At 32.9% G+C, this 19,843-nt stretch overlaps 1 protein-coding gene across 1 annotated transcript in view; it reads right to left on the bottom strand.

Moving 5' to 3' along the window:
* LOC139497232 (caspase-3-like) overlaps positions 1-19,843 on the bottom strand; it is a 303,768-nt gene that overhangs the window by 54,237 nt on the left and 229,688 nt on the right. Inside the window, exon 4 of the mRNA XM_071285363.1 lies at positions 631-713. The gene's annotated coding sequence lies outside the window, so the exon portion shown is untranslated. The remainder of the gene's footprint in view (positions 1-630; positions 714-19,843) is intronic.

Raw genomic sequence — 19,843 nt, 5'->3', positions numbered from 1 at the left:
TTTCAAAAGCTTTGGTTGAATGGTTCATGAGAAAATGCACGGACACGACTGGAAACACCATTTTTCAATCTTTCAAGAACCATAACTCCTGAACGGTAAAAGTCAAAATCGTCATTATTGAACTTGACCTCTATTTTGTCATCAGTAAAAACATATTAAAATTTGGGAAGCTTTGGTAAAACAGTTCATGCGTAAATGCACGGACACGACTGGAAACACCATTTTTCAATCTTTCAAGAACCATAACTCCTGAACGGTAAAAGTCAAAATCGTCATTATTGAACTTGACCTCCATTTTGTCATCAGTAACAACATATTAAAATTTGGGAAGCTTAGGTAGAACAGTTCATGCGTAAATGCACGGACACGACTGGAAACTCCATTTTTCAATAACCATAACTCCTGAATGGTAAAAGTCAAAATCGCCATTATTGAACTTGACCTTCATTTAGTTGTCAGTAACAACATATTAAAATTTTAAAAGCTTTGGTTGAACCGTTCATGAGTTAATGCACGGACAACATTTGATTGCCGCCCGCCCGCCCAACATACCGCCCGCCCGCCGTACATCCCCAAATCAATAACCAACATTTTTGTCACAAAAATCTGGTTAAAAATCTAATCACATACCTAAATGAGGTACAAATGTATTCTACAAACAGGGTGTGACTTTTTCCATCGAACACCAGAACATCTATTGCACTTTTCCAGATCTAAAAATTTCAAAAGTTTTATTTACCAGCATTAAGACGCACATGAAGAACAATATTAAGGTCAAGGATCAGTAAATAAACTAGTCCATAGATTTTTTTTAAATTTAGATATCTATTAGATATTGAAAATATACATCAGAAAATGTAAAAAAAAGTATATGTCACCGACTTCGTTTTCAAGAAAAATCCATTTTTAAAATGGTCCCAGAGGGTACTAAATTACATTGAATATATAGGGTAAATCTATATTTTCCTCTTACAATTTTCAGTTTCTGGTATAAATCACGAGAACCGCTCCATAGAATTTTTTTTTAAATCAATACTTTTTTCTTCTTTGTCTTACGAATTAGATGATATTAAAAAAAAATATGGTCACCGACTTCGTTTTCCCTGTAGAAGCGACGCAAACACAACATTTTGGCAAAAAAAACCATCAAAATTCGTGACGTCGTAATTTTTATTACATAACGTCAAGTTATCATGCTTATAATTTCCAGGCAACGTTCTTCGTGTTGATTATGCACGATGATTATGTGTTTCGTATTGATAGATTCTTTTTATCATAAGAGTCTGGATAATTATCATAAATTTTTATTTAGTATTACCAATATTCTTTATTCTTTATATTTTAGCACCCCATTATATACTTTTTCTTTTTTGCATTTTATTCTGCAATTTTGCCCATTATTCTGTATTCCGTAAACCCCTCTTTTATGGAACATGTTAAAAAGAAATTATACGTTGTAAAAAGTGTGGTATATGTATGTTCATTATTAATGTACAATTACTAATTCAGACAAAAATACCGTGACGTTGTAAGTACATGAACGCAAAAATGGTAAAAACTTAAAAATAGAAATCATCAGGGTTACTGTCAACAAGTTGACGCAATAAAAGATGTAATTGAAGCTATATTTTTATGCCCCCTTCAACTACCCCTGTACGTCTGTCCGTCCGTCATTCCGTCTGACCGCCCGTCCTTCCGTCCGTCCGCCCCCTTTATAGTTTATAGTTATTCCGCAAAACATCTACAGTTTGAATCATGGAACGTACTTTGCTGTATGTTTGCATGTGGTCAATGTTTGGTCTTTTTAATATTTGCTCTAATGAGAGACAGTTGAACTTTGTCATTTTTGGGTAACGAATTCATAAATCTCTTAGACTGTCTTGTAAGTCATCTGTTTACACTTTTTATCCGTTCCTATAATGATTTGGCCACTTTTGAAAAAAAAAAACGGATTTTTTAGCAGCGGAACATGTAATAGCTTGTGTTTTGGTACTATATCAGTACAGAACGTGTTCTGTCCATATACTGCTGCTTAATATCGCATATATAAACAAACATTATATCAATGATTCTACAAATTCTTGAAAGAGTGTCGTGTGGTTATTAATACATCTTCAAGTTAACAAGTAAAACACGCAGACAAACTGTCATCTTTGTTATTATCTTTTTTGTTCTGTATCAAATTTATTGTATACAAGTCTACAAAAACGTTTTAAAAAGTTTACTTAATGGTTATTGTTTCATAAGTGTACATATGTATGCACTAAGTATATATAGAATCAGTACATGATACGCAACATGCGACAAATAAAGGGGGGGGGGGGGTAGTAATGACAGGAAACTAAATTAAACTAAGGCTTTGATGGATGTAAACTATAATAAAACTGGAAGTTACAAAAGGGGAACAGGAAAATAAGAATATATTGCATCACTTACAACAACCTTTAAACTGACCAGTGATTTTTTATTCATTACTGAACAGTAACACCGAGATAATCCAACGATTTTTAAGGGTCCATATGAAGTGTGTACCTAAATGTTCTTTATCTTTTAATAATTATTTTATTTTCCGTTGTTATTCTTTATAATTTTGCAAACTTTTTTGTTCAATTTTTGACATTTATTCTGCAACTCTCTTTGAGATCTAATTATATGTGACCATAAATTAACGTGCTTCTCTCTCTGAATTTCGCTTTCTCTCAAGACATTGCACGGTCTTTGTAGTACAGTGTATTTTCCAGAAAATACATCGTGTAAAAACAAATATACGGAAGTTGAGATATGACCTAAAAACAGATGTACATATTTATGTTTAATATGCCTACAAAAATATCCCCCCCCCCCAAAACCGAAAAAAAAACAAGAAAAAAACAATCGCCCACAGGCTGAGACATGACTGGTAATATTGTGTTTTGTTATTTAGTCAATCTACACAATGAGGGGGGGGGGGGACCTTAAACGGGACCTTAAACGGGACTCCGGGATCGGGTGTTTTTAAGCACGGGCTTTCTGGATCCGGCTATTCTTTTTTCGAATTTCGGGATGGCGGGATTGAAATTACTATAAATTCGGAACCTCGGGATTTCATGTTTTAAAGTCCGAGATTTCGGGATTTACATTGAACTTTAGGTACTGAAAGTCTGTGACACTGTGCATATTTTTCAGTCGGTATATATAGTAGTACTATGATATAGAGGTGATCGATATAATCTCGTTCTCAACCTTCAAGTTTTATGAGTGAAATAGAATTCAAATTCTTTATTACCTTGAACTTTACAGTTCATCGGTGTAAATACAAATTTTCATAGTAAACAAGTAAACAGACAGAGAATGTTCATGTAATATTGTCTCTGATTTTAAATGCATTAAAAATGTATTTTCCTAAATTGGTTAACTGTTTGATATTCTTTAAACTTAAAAGTTCAATAAATTTAAACACACTTGGTCTAGACCAGTAGTATTTCTTTATAAATTTTACTCTAAGTTCCTTATATTTCGGACACACTAAGATGAAATGGAATTCGTCTTCAATACACTGACGGCAAATTGAACAAATACGACGTGACAGCTCAATGTTTTGGTAGCGTCCAGTTTCCACTGCTAAAGAATGAGAAGAAAGTCTTATTTTTGAAAGAGCTCTTCGGTACACAATAGGAATATATTTTGTCAAATAAAACTGTAAATCAAAACTGTTGATAATGTATTTATAGATACGGCACTTGCTACTGTTATCAAGTAACGAATACATTTCCTGTTTTTTAATATCTAAAAGTCGTTGTTTAATAAGAGGGAAGTCAATCTCAAATACGAGGTCTGATTGTTTAATCCACATATCTCCAAGTCCAATGTTGTTAACTTCATCTCTGATTAACTTTGCCCAATTTACAGACTTTGATCGTTTTCTGTCAATATCGATACACATTTCCTTGTATACGGAGCTTAAAATACAGTTATTTGTTGACATAATTTTGAACCAATATTTAAAAATTTGTATTTTCCTTTTAACGATCATTGGAAATCTTCCTAGTTCCATGTATATCATTGCAGAATTTGTAGACTGTTTAACACCAAGTTGTCTTTTGCAAAAATGCAAATGGACTTTTTCGACATCATCACCTTTATAAAATCCCCATACTTCGCATGCATAAGAAATTACACTACCTACGTACACATCAAATAGAGACAGGATAGTTTGAGTATTTAGATGATAATTTCTTAACGTAGATAACATGGCAAACATTGATTTTCGACCTTGTTCTGCCAACTTCTTCTGTGTAAATAGAAATTTTCCGTTGAATTTTAAATTAAATCCTAAGTAACAAAAGTCATTGACCGTCTCTAAACTCTCATTATTGTAGAACCATCTCTCATCATCCTTAATAACACCTCCGTTTCGGAATTGACAACAGTTCTATAGTATTTTTGAGATGCTACTTTCAGCTAGGGTACATTTTTTTTTATTCGCGGTTAATTTTTACCCATATATAATATATATATATATAACAATTCCTTTCAGAAGACAACCATACGAATCAATACTATTAGGATACTAAGCCATGTATAAATCTTCAAACCATATACTATTTATACATGTATCTATTTTAAGATTTGTGTTCTATTTTTAACATCGAAATTGCGGACGTGAAAGAAAACACCATTACAAAAAAAACCAAAAAAAAACAACGTTAGAATACAAAATGTAGCGATGGATTAATGATCGTGAAACATCATTTTTGTTTATTTTTAATTTGTTATAGTCTAAAAACTGTGTATGAATACACTATGACTGACTGACAGCAGCGGCGAATTAGTTTATGTGGTTCATTTCCTTTTCTCTAATTTGAAAATATTTTGACTTGTTCCGACTGGTGTGATAATTTTCAAAATATGGGAGAAATAGTCTTACCGTACAATACTAAGTTTTTGAATCTTTAGTATTAATGTCCCAAACTTGCACCCCTTCTGCTTATTTTCTGCTAGACGATGTCTTTTCCCAGTGAATATAGGTTTTTTGAAAGGACAGTTTTGACATACAACATATAGAATACTTCAAAGACCACACTGTTTTTTTCTCATCACAATTATGTAGAAATAGTAGTGAGCAACAGTTTTCACGCTTGTTTTATCATGTTTAGCTGGTCGGCAGATATACAAACTCTACCACCCTACGTCCTGATTTTCATTTTGAAGATCGTCTTCAGGACTGTTTTCATATTCATTTTTAATTTTTAATTTTAGAAAAACAAGTTCATTCTCATAGAAGTTACATTCTTTCCGTCAAAACCGTTGACGTTGTCCCATCGAAAAGTCGCCGGGTGCAATTTTTACATTGCAAAATCTGGTCAAAGGAACGTAATTCGTACAAAACGTCCCAATATTTCGCGGAATCTGCTAGACGGCGTTCTTTTACTGTTACTTGACCTTAAATATCATATTGCAGCTTCTCAAAACATTATCAATAATCAACTAGAACAGTCACATTAAATTCAATCATTTTTTTTTATTCTGTATGTGCCTGTTGAAAGACAGGACCAATAAAGTAGTGAATGTAGTTAGAAGCTGTGTATTCTACATACAGGGTGTGACTCTTTCCACAGCCAGGACCTATAACGTAGTGGCTGTAGTTAGAAGCTGTGTACCATATTTGTGTTTCCTTCATTGTTGTAGTAGGCTGTTTGTTTTTCTTTTGAAATGTTTCACATTTTATCGTACCAAGGCTTTTTATAGATGATTATATGGTATGGGTTTTGCTCATTGTTGAAGGCTATTAGACGACCTGTAATTGTTTATATCTTTGTCCTATGGTCTAGGATTAATTGTATCATTGTTAATCATACCACATCTCCTAATTATCATATGGTATGGGTTTTTCTCATTGTTAAAGGCTGTTGGACGACCTGTAATTGTTTATATCTTTGTCCTTTGGTCTAGGAATAATTGTATCATTGTTAATCATACCACATCTCCTAATTATTATATGGTATGGGTTTTGATCATTGTTGATGGCTGTTGAACGACCTGTAATTGTTTATATCTTTGTCCTATGGTCTAGGATTAATTGTATCATTGTTAATCATACCACATCTCCTAATTATTATATGGTATGGATTTTGCTCATTGTTGAAGGCTGTTGAACGACCTGTAATTGTTTATATCTGTGTTCTATGGTCTAGGAATAATTGTATCATTGTTAATCATACCACATCTCCTAATTATCATATGGTATGGGTTTTTCTCATTGTTGAAGGCTGTTGAACGACCTGTAATTGTTTATATCTTTCCCCTATGGTCTAGGAATAATTGTATCATTGTTACTCATACCACATCTCCTACTTATTATATAGTATGGGTTTTGCTCATTGTTGAAGGCTATTAGACGACCTGTAATTGTTTCTATCTTTGTCCTATGGTCTAGGAATAATTGTATCATTGTTACTCATACCACATCTCCTAATTATCATATGGTATGGGTTTTTCTCATTGTTGAAGGCTGTTGGACGACCTGTAATTGTTTATATCTTTGTCCTTTGGTCTAGGAATAATTGTATCATTGTTAATCATACCACATCTCCTAATTATTATATGGTATGGGTTTTGATCATTGTTGATGGCTGTTGAACGACCTGTAATTGTTTATATCTTTGTCCTATGGTCTAGGATTAATTGTATCATTGTTAATCATACCACATCTCCTAATTATTATATGGTATGGATTTTGCTCATTGTTGAAGGCTGTTGAACGACCTGTAATTGTTTATATCTTTGTCCTATGGTCTAGGATTAATTGCTTCATTGTTAATCATACCACAACTCCTTATTTTGAGATCGTTTCAAGATTTGGGTTTTATAAAAAGGTGGGCATTTAAGAAACACATAAAAAATATCAAGTAACAGTTTCTTAAAACATTATCAATAATCAACTAGACCAGTCACATTAAATTCAATCATTTTTTTATATTCTGTATGTGCCTGTCCACAACCAGGACCTATAACGTAGTGGCTGTAGTTAGAAGATATGTACCATATTTGTTTTTCCTTCATTGTTGTAGTAGGCTGTTGATTTTTTCTTTTGAAATGTTTCACATTTTATCATACCAAGGCTTTTTATAGATGATTATATGGTATGGGTTTTGCTCATTTGTGAAGGCTGTTGGACAAACTGTAATTGTTTATATCATTATTCTTTAGTCTAGGGATACATGTATCATTGTTATTCATCACATGAACTTTCATGAACATTTTCTTTATACAATGAATTTGAATAATTTCAAACTATTGGGTAACAGAAAGAAGTTGCACAGCATAAACAACAAGAATGTGTCCTAAGTACACGGATGCCCATTCCGCATTATAATGTTCTATGTTCAGTGGACCGTGAACTGGGAGTAATCTCTAATTTGGCATTAAAATTAGAAAGATCATATCAAAAGGAACATGTGTACTAAGTTTCAAGTTGATTGGACTTCAAGTTCATCAAAAACTTTAACTTGAAGCAGGACAGACGGACAGACGGACCAACGGACGGAAGATCAGACGAACCCACAGATCAAAAAACATAATGCCCATAAATGGGGCATAAAAATTGCTAACATTCTAAATATCAACATTTTCAAGCTGTTCATCAAATATAAAATCATTCCCTTCCATAGAAGCCAAGAAAAAGAAATTTTCATTGTACAATGAGTGTTGTATAATTTCAAACTATCAACCAATAGGATGTGGCTGTACGACAGATGTGAAAACAGGAAGTGGCTGTATGACAAATATGAGAACAGGAAGTGGATGTATGACAGATGCGAAACCAGGAAGTGGATGTATTACAGATGTGAAAACAGGAAGTGGCTGTATGGCAGATGTGAAAACAGGAAGTGACAGTATGGCATATGTGCAAAAAGGAAGTGGCTGTATGGCATATGTGAAAACTACTTACTCTGACTCTATATTGATTTACCTCATTTTGGAGAAGCAGCAAATATTAATTTTCAAGTCTTTGGTTTAACTGTCCAGGGTTCAAACCCACCATCTCCCACACTAAGGCCTAAATTAAAATATTGTTTGTTTGCCCTTTTCCGACCCTATGTCTTGAAACAGGGTAGGTAGGTAGGTAAAATATTTTATTTTTCTTTCCCAAAAAATAACTTAGTTCGGTACATTTTTGTCATGGGTAGGCAGGTAGATATAATATTTTATTTTATAGATACAAAATATGTCCGGGTAGACATACCATGCATACTTTGTACATTACTAGTAGAAAAAGTCCCTAGAGTGTTTAAATTTTCGTGTGTGTCTGTGTTTCCAATAAAAATGCTACAAGACTTGAAACTCAATTGTCACGTTTTTTACATCGCATTTATATATGATCTGTATGGAAAATTTGGCGATTTTACTGCCAAATATTCTCCCCTTTACAGACCTTTGGTTCATGTTAGATATAAATCAGAATATATCAATGCTGGTCAAAGGCATCGTTAACATAATCATCCTGATCTACGGACCAAAGGCCATCCCTACATAGGATACAAAGTCTGTTTACAAAATATTGTGTACACACATTGATAATTTAGTATTGGAGGAACTTTTTTTGAATGAACCCAGCTCTTCAAGTATAAAGACACAGAGTAACATTTGTTAAATCATGGGGCTTAAATTAAAATATTGTTTGTTTGCCCTTTACCGACCGACCCTATAAATTCGTTCCGCCTGAAATTCTTTTATTTGTATTTACCAGCAAGATTTTATTTTATTTTATTTTTTCGTTCCTACCAAAAATCTTATATTTGTATTTCCCGCTCAAAACTTTTTTACCGGAATCCTCGGGTTTTATCTTTAACGTATAAGGTCCAGTCCGCTTGGTATCACCTGGGCGTTTGACATGAACACTTGCATTTGAAGTTTCAAAGCATTTGTTTGAGATTGAGGAAATCATGATATAACGTACGTTACTCTGTATCTTAAGGCTTTATACTTAAAGAGCAGGGTTCATTTATAAAAAAAGTTTGTTTGATACAAAATTATCTACATGTGTACAAACTAATTTGTAAACGGACGTTGTATTCTATGTAGGAATGGCCTTTTGTGATGCGCAGATCAGGATGATTAAGTTAACGATGCCGCTATATTATTTATATCTGACATGAACCAAAAGTGACAAAACCCTGTAAAGAAGAGAATATCTGGCAGTAAAATCGCCAAGTTTTCCATACAAATCATTTATAAATGCGATGTTAACTACGTGACAATTGAGTTTTAATTCTTGTAGCATTTTTATTGGAAACAAAGGCACACACGAAATTTTTAACACTCTAGGGACTTTTTCTACTAGTAATGTATGTCTGTCCGGACATATCTTACCAGTACAAAGTTATCTCTTACAGAAAACCTTAGGTAAGCGTACAAGGTACGTAGTACAGAATATAAGTGCAAGTTCAAAGTTCCAGGCATGTAAAAGTTGAAGATATGAGGCACAGCTCTATATTTTGATATTTGAAAACAAAATAGTAGTGCATATGAATATATGTGCTTCACATTCTACGTGATATTTTTTTTCTTCAAAACTAATAGTCCCAGAAAACTTATTTGCAAAAACAAAACAGACAAAAATGATATTTCTATATCTAAAAAATGACATTATGCTGATTTTGTATATAAAATAAAATATTAAACCTACCTGCCTACCCATGAAAAATAATATACCGAGCCAAGTTATTTTTTTTGGGGAAAAAATAAAATATTTTACCTACCTACCTACCCTGTTTCAAAACATAGGGTCGGAAAAGGGCAAACAAACAATATTTTAATTTAGGCCTGATTTCAAAGCTTTCAATACAACATCCATTTCAAACAAATTTATGCTTTGAAACTCCAAACACAAGTGTTCGTTCATGTCAAATGCTCACATGATACAAAACTGACTGGACCTTATACGGGAAAGATAAAAACCCGAGAATTCTGGTAAAAAAGTTTTGAGCGGGAAATACAAATATAAGATTAATTTTTGGTAGGAACGAAAAATAAAATAAAATAAAATCTTGTTGGTAAACACAAATAAAAGATTTTCAGGCGGAACGAATTTATAGGGTCGGTCGGTAAAGGGCAAACAAACAATATTTTAATTTAAGCCTAAAAGTTAACACAATACCACAACATCGTGAAGATCTTTGGTTTAACTGTCCAGGGTTCAAACCTACCACCTCCCACACTAAAAGTTAACACAATACCACAACACCGTGAAGATCTTTGGTTTAACTGTCCAGGGTTCAAACCTACCACCTCCCACACTAAAAGTTAACACAATACCACAACACCGTGAAGATCTTTGGTTTAACTGTCCAGGGTTCAAACCCACCACCTCCCACACTAAAAGTTAACACAATACCACAACACCGTGAAGATCTTAGGTTTAACTGTCCAGGGTTCAAACCCACCACCTCCCACACTAAAGGTTAACACAATACTACAACACCATGAAGATCTTTGGTTTAACTGTCCAGGGTTCAAACCCACCACCTCCCACACTAAAGGTTAACACAATACTACAACACCATGAAGATCTTTGGTTTAACTGTCCAGGGTTCAAACCCACCACCTCCCACACTAAAAGTTAACACAATACCACAACACCATGAAGACATAGATGCCAACCCCTTTTGACACAATCAGTAACAAACTATCAAATTTTCCATATTTTTGAAAAGTTTTCAGTAATCATTCATAAACTTGCATTTACCAATAAAAATTACCGACGAGTGGTTGCAAAATGATGTGCACTAAAATTTGTCGTTCAATATGTTGTCTGTAGTATGCATTCCGTTTATTAATTGTTCAGATGTTCTCAACTCGTACATTTTCGTTTTGTCAAGAAGTATAGAAAGGGGGAAAGCTACTTCATAAAATGCAAGTTTGCCTCTTCAGAAGTCAGTTAGTTCCCTACAATAGGTTGATAACTCCCGAGAAACCGGAAGCATTACATTGGCGTTTTCTAAATACCGGACCAGGACGGAAATGTAATGATAAAAATCCGCGTTTTACAAAATTGAACGGCGATGATTGGGAATCCGTAACTATTCGACTTTGACCGTAATAGCGTAGTTTTTATCGCAAAATCGGAAAAACTACGGAAAAATCGTAATGGTTGGCATCTATGATAACATGGTATTCAGAATTAAGAGTATGACTTATCCTGATTGGTCGATATGTGCGCCCGTTGTTTTTTATTATTAGAGACTTCGTGCACTCTGCTTTATACAAAAGGCAAAATAAAAATTATTCCGTAGCCCTAAAGGCACTGAGATGACTTTTCAACGCTAGGACAAGACACGTATTTTTAAAGGCAAAATTGATAGGCATGGGAGATAAGTACAAAATACGCTAAGAAAAGCAACGCGAACCTATATTTTTTGGACCAAAAAATACTGTCATAATAACTTTTCTTTGATTCTAGCAAGGTTTCGTTAAGAAAATCAACTTTCTAAAGTCTGTATCTCGAAAAAGGCTACCGTTGTCGCCTATGGGGAAATTAATTGTTTATTTCAATCTATACAGCATCGACATTTCTTTATCATAGTGCTCAAAAAGTGTCAAAAACAGCCATTTTACTTGACATTTGATGTGAAACCGTATTTTTTGGTGACAAATGAAATATTGATTATCTAGTTTTTAAGCTATAGTCTGTTTCATATTTGTATTGTGTTTTACCTTAGAAACAAGGGTGGGCTCGACTTTTGACTTACTGTGGAGCGAATATGTCATTTTCTGAAGTTCTGTTGATTTGTTCGAAAAGAGCAAGTACACATCTAGAGTTTGTGAATATAAATCGATTTTTAAACATAACAATCTCGACCCAAATGCTGTTATCGAAATTATCAAATTCAGCAAAAATGTACGAAAATGATCCCCTTCGAACATTGAAATGTTCACACGAATTACAAATAAAAGAATAAGAATAGGCATGCCATTTTGTAGTTAACAAACAGTTATCGATGTTAAAACACAAATTTTTACACATATTTCATATTTTGAAATGCTATAGTCTGTTTCAAAAATGTACTTTTTTACGAAAATGGTTTCATTTAAAACTGTTGTTCGAAATTCACCGTAGTAGTTACATATTGGATTGGTTTTGGTATCAATATAATCAGTACTTGATGATATATAAAGAATCATTGGAGAAAGTGGGCATTATCTTCAGGCCCTTTTTAGCAGTACCGCATTTACTCAAAAAAACAGATTTTTTTTCTTCACATTTTTCGACTGGGGTCACCTCCGATAAAAAATTGTAAAAATTCAGAGAGGATTGCCAGAACGTTTTAAAGATGATTTATTTGTGGCATATATATTTGTGCATCTAACGCACTATGAATTGCACGATACAAGAAAGTATTAAATGCCGTATAGGTTACAATACACCATTAGATTTTATGGGCGCAGCCATTTTATGAGCATAACATGGTATTCAGAATTAAGAGTATGACTTATCCTGATTGGTCGATATGTGCGCCGTTGTTTTTTATTATTAGAGACTTCGTGCACTCTGCTTTATACAAAAGGCAAAATAAAAATTATTCCGTAGCCCTAAAGGCACTGAGATGACTTTTCAACGCTAGGAAAAGACACGTATTTTTAAGGGCAAAATTGATAGGCATGGGAGATAAGTACAAAATACGCTAAGAAAAGCAACGCGAACCTATATTTTTTGGACCAAAAAATACTGTCATAATCACTTTTCTTTGATTCTAGCAAGGTTTCGTTAAGAAAATCAACTTTCTAAAGTCTGTATCTCGAAAAAGGCTACCGTTGTCGCCTATGGGGAAATTAATTGTTTATTTCAATCTATAATAACAACTTGGCTGGACAAGGATCACATTAACTATAATAACAACTTGACTGGACAAGGATCTAATAAATACAAATAATAGATGTTCAAAATAAAAATATGGCTAAAAAAGAAAAAGAAAAACAACAGTACACAAAACACAAAATTAACAGTTAAAGACTGAGCAACAGGAAACCCATCAAAAGTTAGGGGTTATCTCAGATGCTCCACATGTGGCACTTGTGTTGCTCATTAATAAGTACACACTCAGTGATAGTTCTAATTTAAAGATAGTTTTCAATGGTTGAATACAATCTTGACCTCTTTCATTGAATGGTTGCTGTCTTATTGACATTAACATCCAATCTGTCATTCCTACACCACAAGTGACTTTTTAATAATTCTTACTCTTTAAGCAACTCACATTGTAATGATTGTAATGTTTTGTTTAGTTTTCACTAACAAATGCACTTGATTTTGTATAAATTATGTCATGTTATTTTTTGTTTCCGATTTATTTAACAAAAGTAGATGAGTGCAAAATGTTAATCCTGTTTAATGTGGTACCTGACACTACAGGGAGATAACTCTGTAAAATCAGCAGAATGTTTTAATGACGTTGTGTTTATAAGGGAGTATCAAGCTTCTCAATGATCACAATAAGTGTTTGTCAAACTGCTAAATATAATCAGTGTAATTTTTCTGATTAAACGGTTGGTTCAAATTTTTTGAAATTTTTATATTTTTGTCAAAGGGTCAAAGTAAATAATTTGTCAAAATTTTAAGAAAATTAAACGAGCCAAATTAAATTTAGTTAAAATTTTAGGTACCACCTTAAAAAGAATTTAAAAAAAAAAGCACTGGAGAAATGCTACTTAGAATGAACCAGCTAGCTCTTGATTATCTCTCCTTTAATAATATTAACTTTTACAATTGAAATATATTTCTGAATTTCATTTGATGAAATAAATAACCAATCGTTCCAATACAGTTTGACTATAATGTTCACTTACCTTTACTTAGTAATAAACTGACTGGACTTGAATCAAATAAAAACGAACAGTAGATCTTTAAACTGAAAATATAAAATAGCTCAATTTTAGTTTCAGATAAATATTAGTTGAACCATTTCTGAACATGTATATACTTTTTAAGCTTGTGACAAGTAACTTGTCGTGTAGATTGCCTGGTTAACTTTTTTGCCTACTTAAAAACAAAACCAACTGTATACAAGAAATAATTGTAACAGGATGCTGCTATGAAACAAAGCTCCCAAACAAATCATTCAAAATTAGTCATGCCCACGGTCGCCTGACATTGGGCAAAGTCCAATACAAATTAATCTGGTCTAGTAAAGTGATATGTACAAGTGACATCTGAAGTCTGGCTCAGGGGGTCCTGTCTGCCTTAAAAACATTATATTTTTTTAACCGCTATGATATAAATCATTTGACCAAGAAATTACATTTGATAACTGTCCATCCATTCCATTTAACATTTTTTCTTAACTAACCACTCCATTGATCATCATGTACCACCCAAATTCCTATCCTTACGGATGTTTAACATTGTTATGCTGGCCATCTTCCGTCTCCTGGAAACAACAGGGAGTCGTTATTGTGATTATCACTACGACCGTTTCCGTTATTTTCGTAACATTCCGTTAACCGATCAGCGAAACCGTTAACTTCCAGAATTTTTTAGGAATTTTGGTCCTTAATGCTCTTCAAGTTCTTACTTTATTTTGCCCTTTTTTTGATTCGAGCGTCACTGATGAGTCTTTCGTTTGTAGACGAAACGCGAGTCTGGCGTATATTCAAAATTTAGTCCTGGTATCTATGATGAGTTTATTTTCCATCTTCTTCGCGCAGTTTATGTAGCAGACACGCCCATGAAAAATCAGAAACAGTAACTGAGATTGCATATGCATGTTCACATAACTTACTTACTTACATAAAGTTGTCATTCTCTCTCTTGCTTTCTCCTTGATTTTTGTGCAGACAAAAACTCATGAAATTAATGTTAGTAGTCAGATATTAACTCACTCTTATGTAACTTTTAGCATTTAAATCTAATTGCATGTGGGGTATATTTGTGTATAATATATGATTAAAAATAAAATTAAGAGGTAAGCATCATTTAGGTCATCTGCAAAAGGTGATAAGAAAACTATTAACTACTGATAGTTTAAAAAAGTTATCAACATTTAAAAATCTTGACCCACAGAGTGCATATTTGTGGACATCTCCACCACCGACAGCAGAATGCATGTTGGATATGTCTCTCTTGAAGGCGCGACAAAAAACGAATTATTAATGAAGAATTGTAAGGCCAACTAAAATTAAGTATTAGATTTTTATCCAAATTAATTTTTGAAAAAAATGGGGCGGTTGGGAGGATTTTATTTTAAAATTTTTATTTCATATGAAACCCTTTTGAGACGAGTTCTTCAGGCTTAAATTAAAATATTGTTTGTTTGCCCTTTACCGACCGACCCTATAAATTCGTTCCGCCTGAAAATCTTTTATTTGTATTTATCAGCAAGATTTTATTTTATTTTATTTTTTCGTTCCTACCAAAAATCTTATATTTGTATATCCCGCTCAAAACTTTTTTTACCGGAATCCTCGGGTTTTACCTTTATCGTTTAACGTCTAGTCCGTTTGGTATCACGTGAGCGTTTGACATGAACACTTGCATTTAGAGTTTCAAAGCATTTGTTTGAAATCGTGATATGATGTACGTTACTCTGTATCTTTAAACTTGAAGAGCAGGGTTCATTTACAAAACTATCAACATGTGTACAAACTATTTTGTAAACGGACGTTGTATTCTATGTAGGCCGGGATGGCCTTTTGCAAGGACGTATAACTAACATACGTCCTTGGCCTTTTTGTGATCCGTAGATCAGGATGATTATGTTAACGATGCCTTCGACCAGTATTGCTATATTCATTATATCTGACATGAACCAAAGGTGACAAACGCCTTTAAAGTGGAGAATATTTGGCAGTAAAATCGCCCAAGTTTTCCATACATATCATTTATAAATGCGATGTAAAATACGTGACAATTGAGTTTCAAGTCTTGTTGCATTTTTATTGGCAACATAGGCACAACCGAAAATTTAAACACTCTAGGGACTCTTTCTACTAGTAATGTATGTCTGCCTGGGCATATTTTACCAGGACAATATTAACTCTTACAGAAAACCTTTAGGTAGAGGTAAGCGAACAAGGTACGTAGTACAGAATATTAGTGCAAGTTAAAACTCTTCAAAGCTCCAGGCATATAAACGTTGAAAATATATTTTGATATTTGAAAACAAATTAGTAGTGCATATGAATTAACTTCACATTCTACATGATATTTTTTTCAAAACTTCCTGGGACTATTATACAAATAGTCCCAGAAACTTTTTAGCAAAAGCAAAACAGACAAAAATGACATTATGAAGATTTTGTATCTATAAAATAAAATATTATACCTACCTGCCTACCAATGACAAAAAATATACCGACCCAAGTTATTTTTTTGGGGAAAAAAATAAAATATTTTACCTACCTACCTACCCTGTTTCAAAACATAGGGTCGGAAAAGGGCAAACAAACAATATTTTAATTTAGGCCTCATATATATGCATGTGTAATGATGAACTTATATCATGTATTACGTGGGAACCTAGAGTTCAAAGACTACATATACAAGATTTGGACTTGCTTATTCTTTGGACATTCAAGTTTCAAATTTCACCCTGGCAACCTTTTTTCTAATGACCTTATAAGCCAATTTTCAACACGAAGTTTGCAAGTTTGACGTTTCAGCCATTTCAGCCTTTATTTTACACTGTAATGTTAAAAGCCTCTCGCTTCGATTTTTAAAATAGCTCAGAAACCTTGATTTTTGCAACAATAGTCATTATGTTTCGTTTAAATGTATATTTATTTTCTGCCACGGCAAACTGTTTATCACTTAAATTAGAATAAACAGACATTTTTTCAAAATTCCCTATCATTTTAATATAGTTTCCGTGACCCGTGTCCGATTTCTTTAGTATAATATTCAAATAAGCAAAGTGGCGTTTATTTCTTAATATGTCTAACAAGTTCATGCTTGTGTTTCAATATCTTTAACACAGTTACATGTATGTTTTCTGTATCAATGGTTTCCACGAATCTTGCGCTTTGGATATCATTCACAGTTAAATTTCCTGACACAAAGTCATTGCATAAATAAAAAAAATCCACAGTTTTCTAATCACAGAAATTTGTGACATACCGTGATTTGCGGTCTTCATGGTCTTGGAAAGAGTGTTTCTCGTAACACGAATATTTCACGTCATTCTCCTAATCAATCTTTACTCTGGGAAGGTGATGTTGTCATCATAGAGCAGCAGAATATGTCACCTTAATTATTTTGGTTAGATTTAATCAAGGTACAAAAGGCCTCAGATCCCTTTGTTCGTGGTCTAGGAATATAGTTCCCAATTATTATATAGGGTATTTCTTCCCAAGTAATCTGTCTACTATTTTCTTTGAAATGTTTACTATTTAAGTGGTCCTATCAGTTGCAGATATATTGAAATAAGTAAAACATGTGGAAAAAAAATATTGTTGAAAGTGAAAGTAGTGATTTGGCCAAACTGAAAGTAGGGTAGAAATTAGCCTTCGTCATTTATTCAAGATTCAAATCCTACCATTGGCATGCTAAAAGGGCCCTCAAAAGAAACAACACTGATGGATTGTCCTGGGACAAGCATATTTTATTAGAATAATAATGGTCTATAAGCAGTTAAATTTATTTCATGTTTGTGGCGTGCAAATTTTTTAATTCACTTTGACTTTAACTAAAAAATGCATTGTAGCCAAGGGGAAGAATAATTGTGTTCTGAGGCCTAGGAGATGAGTATGGACAAAACACAATTATTGTAAATAAAGGGTCTAACAGGTAACAACACAATCTTTGTCTGATTACTTTTCAAGAAAGAAAACAGAAATTACACAAAGTCTATCAAAATAAGACATTTTCACCATATTTGGGCACATGAGGCAGATATTGACATTTTTTACAGTTGACATGATTTCTAATGAAAATTAAAGGAATACAATTGTGAGAATGTACCACATTACTTCATTAAATCAATGAGGGTACCTTATAAATGCAATTTAGTAAGGTTTTACAAAACTGAGTTGATCCTGGGACATAACATGACATACAAAGACATTTAAAAATAATGAAAATAAAATGTTTTAAAAAAATTAAAAGTGTCAAGTCTAAATTACTTTTAGTTGTTTAGAAGTAAATAACCAATAGATGGGATAGAATGAAGGGAAAAAAATCAATTTTTCAGTGTCTATTCATCCACAATTATGCTTTTTATGTCTGTACCTTATCATACTGACCAATTCTGATTTAATAAACATAGAGATATAGATATGAAAAATAATGGCACATAAGTGGCAGTTTGCCTTAGGAGTTGTCTCATTTCAACTAAATACAAGTTATGTTAACTGGATCAAGGCTTATTTTGGGAAAACAATACCAAAAAAATATTTTCTGAATAAGAGTTTGACTGAACTCTTTTAAAAACTTTGCAAATAGCATGTTCCGCAGACATATATACTAATATAAAAACATTCCAAACTTTTTTGTTATTTGTCAGAATGTAATAAAATTTGACATTTATACTACTTAGATATAATGCTAAGTAACTGTGAAGTTTCATATGGATACTTTAATTTTTTGGGGTCTAATAGGCCTCAGATCACAATTAATTCCCTTTGTTCGTGGTCTTGGAATATAGTTCCCAATTATTATATAGGGTATTTCTACCCAAGTAATCGGTCTATTTTCTTTGAAATGTTTACTATTTAAGTGGTCCTATCAGTTGCAGATATATTGAAATAAGTAAAACATGTGGAAAAAAATATTGTTAAAAGTGAAAGTAGTGATCTGGTCAAACTGAAAGTAGGGTAGAAGTTAGCCTTCGTCATTTATTCAAGATTTAAATCCTACCATTGGCATGCTAAAAGGGCCCTCAAAAGAAAAAGCACTGATGGATTGTCCTGGGACAAGCATATTTTATTAGAATAATAATGGTCTATAAGCAGTTAAATTTATTTCATGTTTGTGGCGGTGCAAATTTTTTAATTTACTTTGACTTTAACTAAAAAATGCATTGTAGCCAAAGGGAAGAATAATTGTGTTCTGAGGCCAAAACCGAAATTTGAAACAGGAAGCTTTGAATGAAACGAAATTTTAAGGGTTACCAGTAAACAGAAATGAACAATATCCGGAAATGGTAAATTTTATAAAATAAAAAAAAAATCGGGGCGGGCGGGGATGCAAATCTATCAATTAATTTTAATTGGCCTTACACAAATGCAAAGTATAATTTTGAAACGAACACATTCATATGTCTTCACTGAAATTTACATATGTTCATGTTTTGAACAATGAACAAAAATAAGCAGATGTATCATGATTGCCAATGGCACAACTGCTAAAGAAAGGCCAAATCAAAAAGATGTAAGAGGCAAATATAGACAACCACACAACCTTCAACAATGAAAAATAGTTGGTTTTAAAAGGTCCCGCCCCGACATGAAAAATAAGAACCAATTCAATTGAGAAAACTAACAGCATTACCAATTTACAAAGGAAAAGAAATGTAATAGACCTTAATATTAACGACAGTTACTAAACTACGTGCTTCTGACTTTGAGCGTACATATAAGGAATGTAGGGAATGTGTATTTCCTTCATGGGTAATTATTTCCTATCCTTTTTTATACGTTCTTTGGCTTAACAATCCCTATTGAGAGTTCCTGGTGAAAGTTTACACAGAAAAGCGTGATGAATGCATGAATATTTAAAGTGCTTTTTGTGTTTCTTTTGAAAAGTATTTTATGATTTGGGTCTCCTAACTATAGCTTAAATCTGCAGTTTTTGTAAAATGTTGTATATATATGTAGTTGATCGAGGAGTTTATATATATTTTTAGGTTGATTTTCTAGGCACTTTATATATATA

This window comes from Mytilus edulis, chromosome 12 (genome assembly GCF_963676685.1).
Source record: "Mytilus edulis chromosome 12, xbMytEdul2.2, whole genome shotgun sequence".
NCBI classification, from domain to species: Eukaryota; Metazoa; Mollusca; class Bivalvia; order Mytilida; family Mytilidae; genus Mytilus; species Mytilus edulis.
This window is presented reverse-complemented; position numbering and strand designations above follow the sequence as displayed.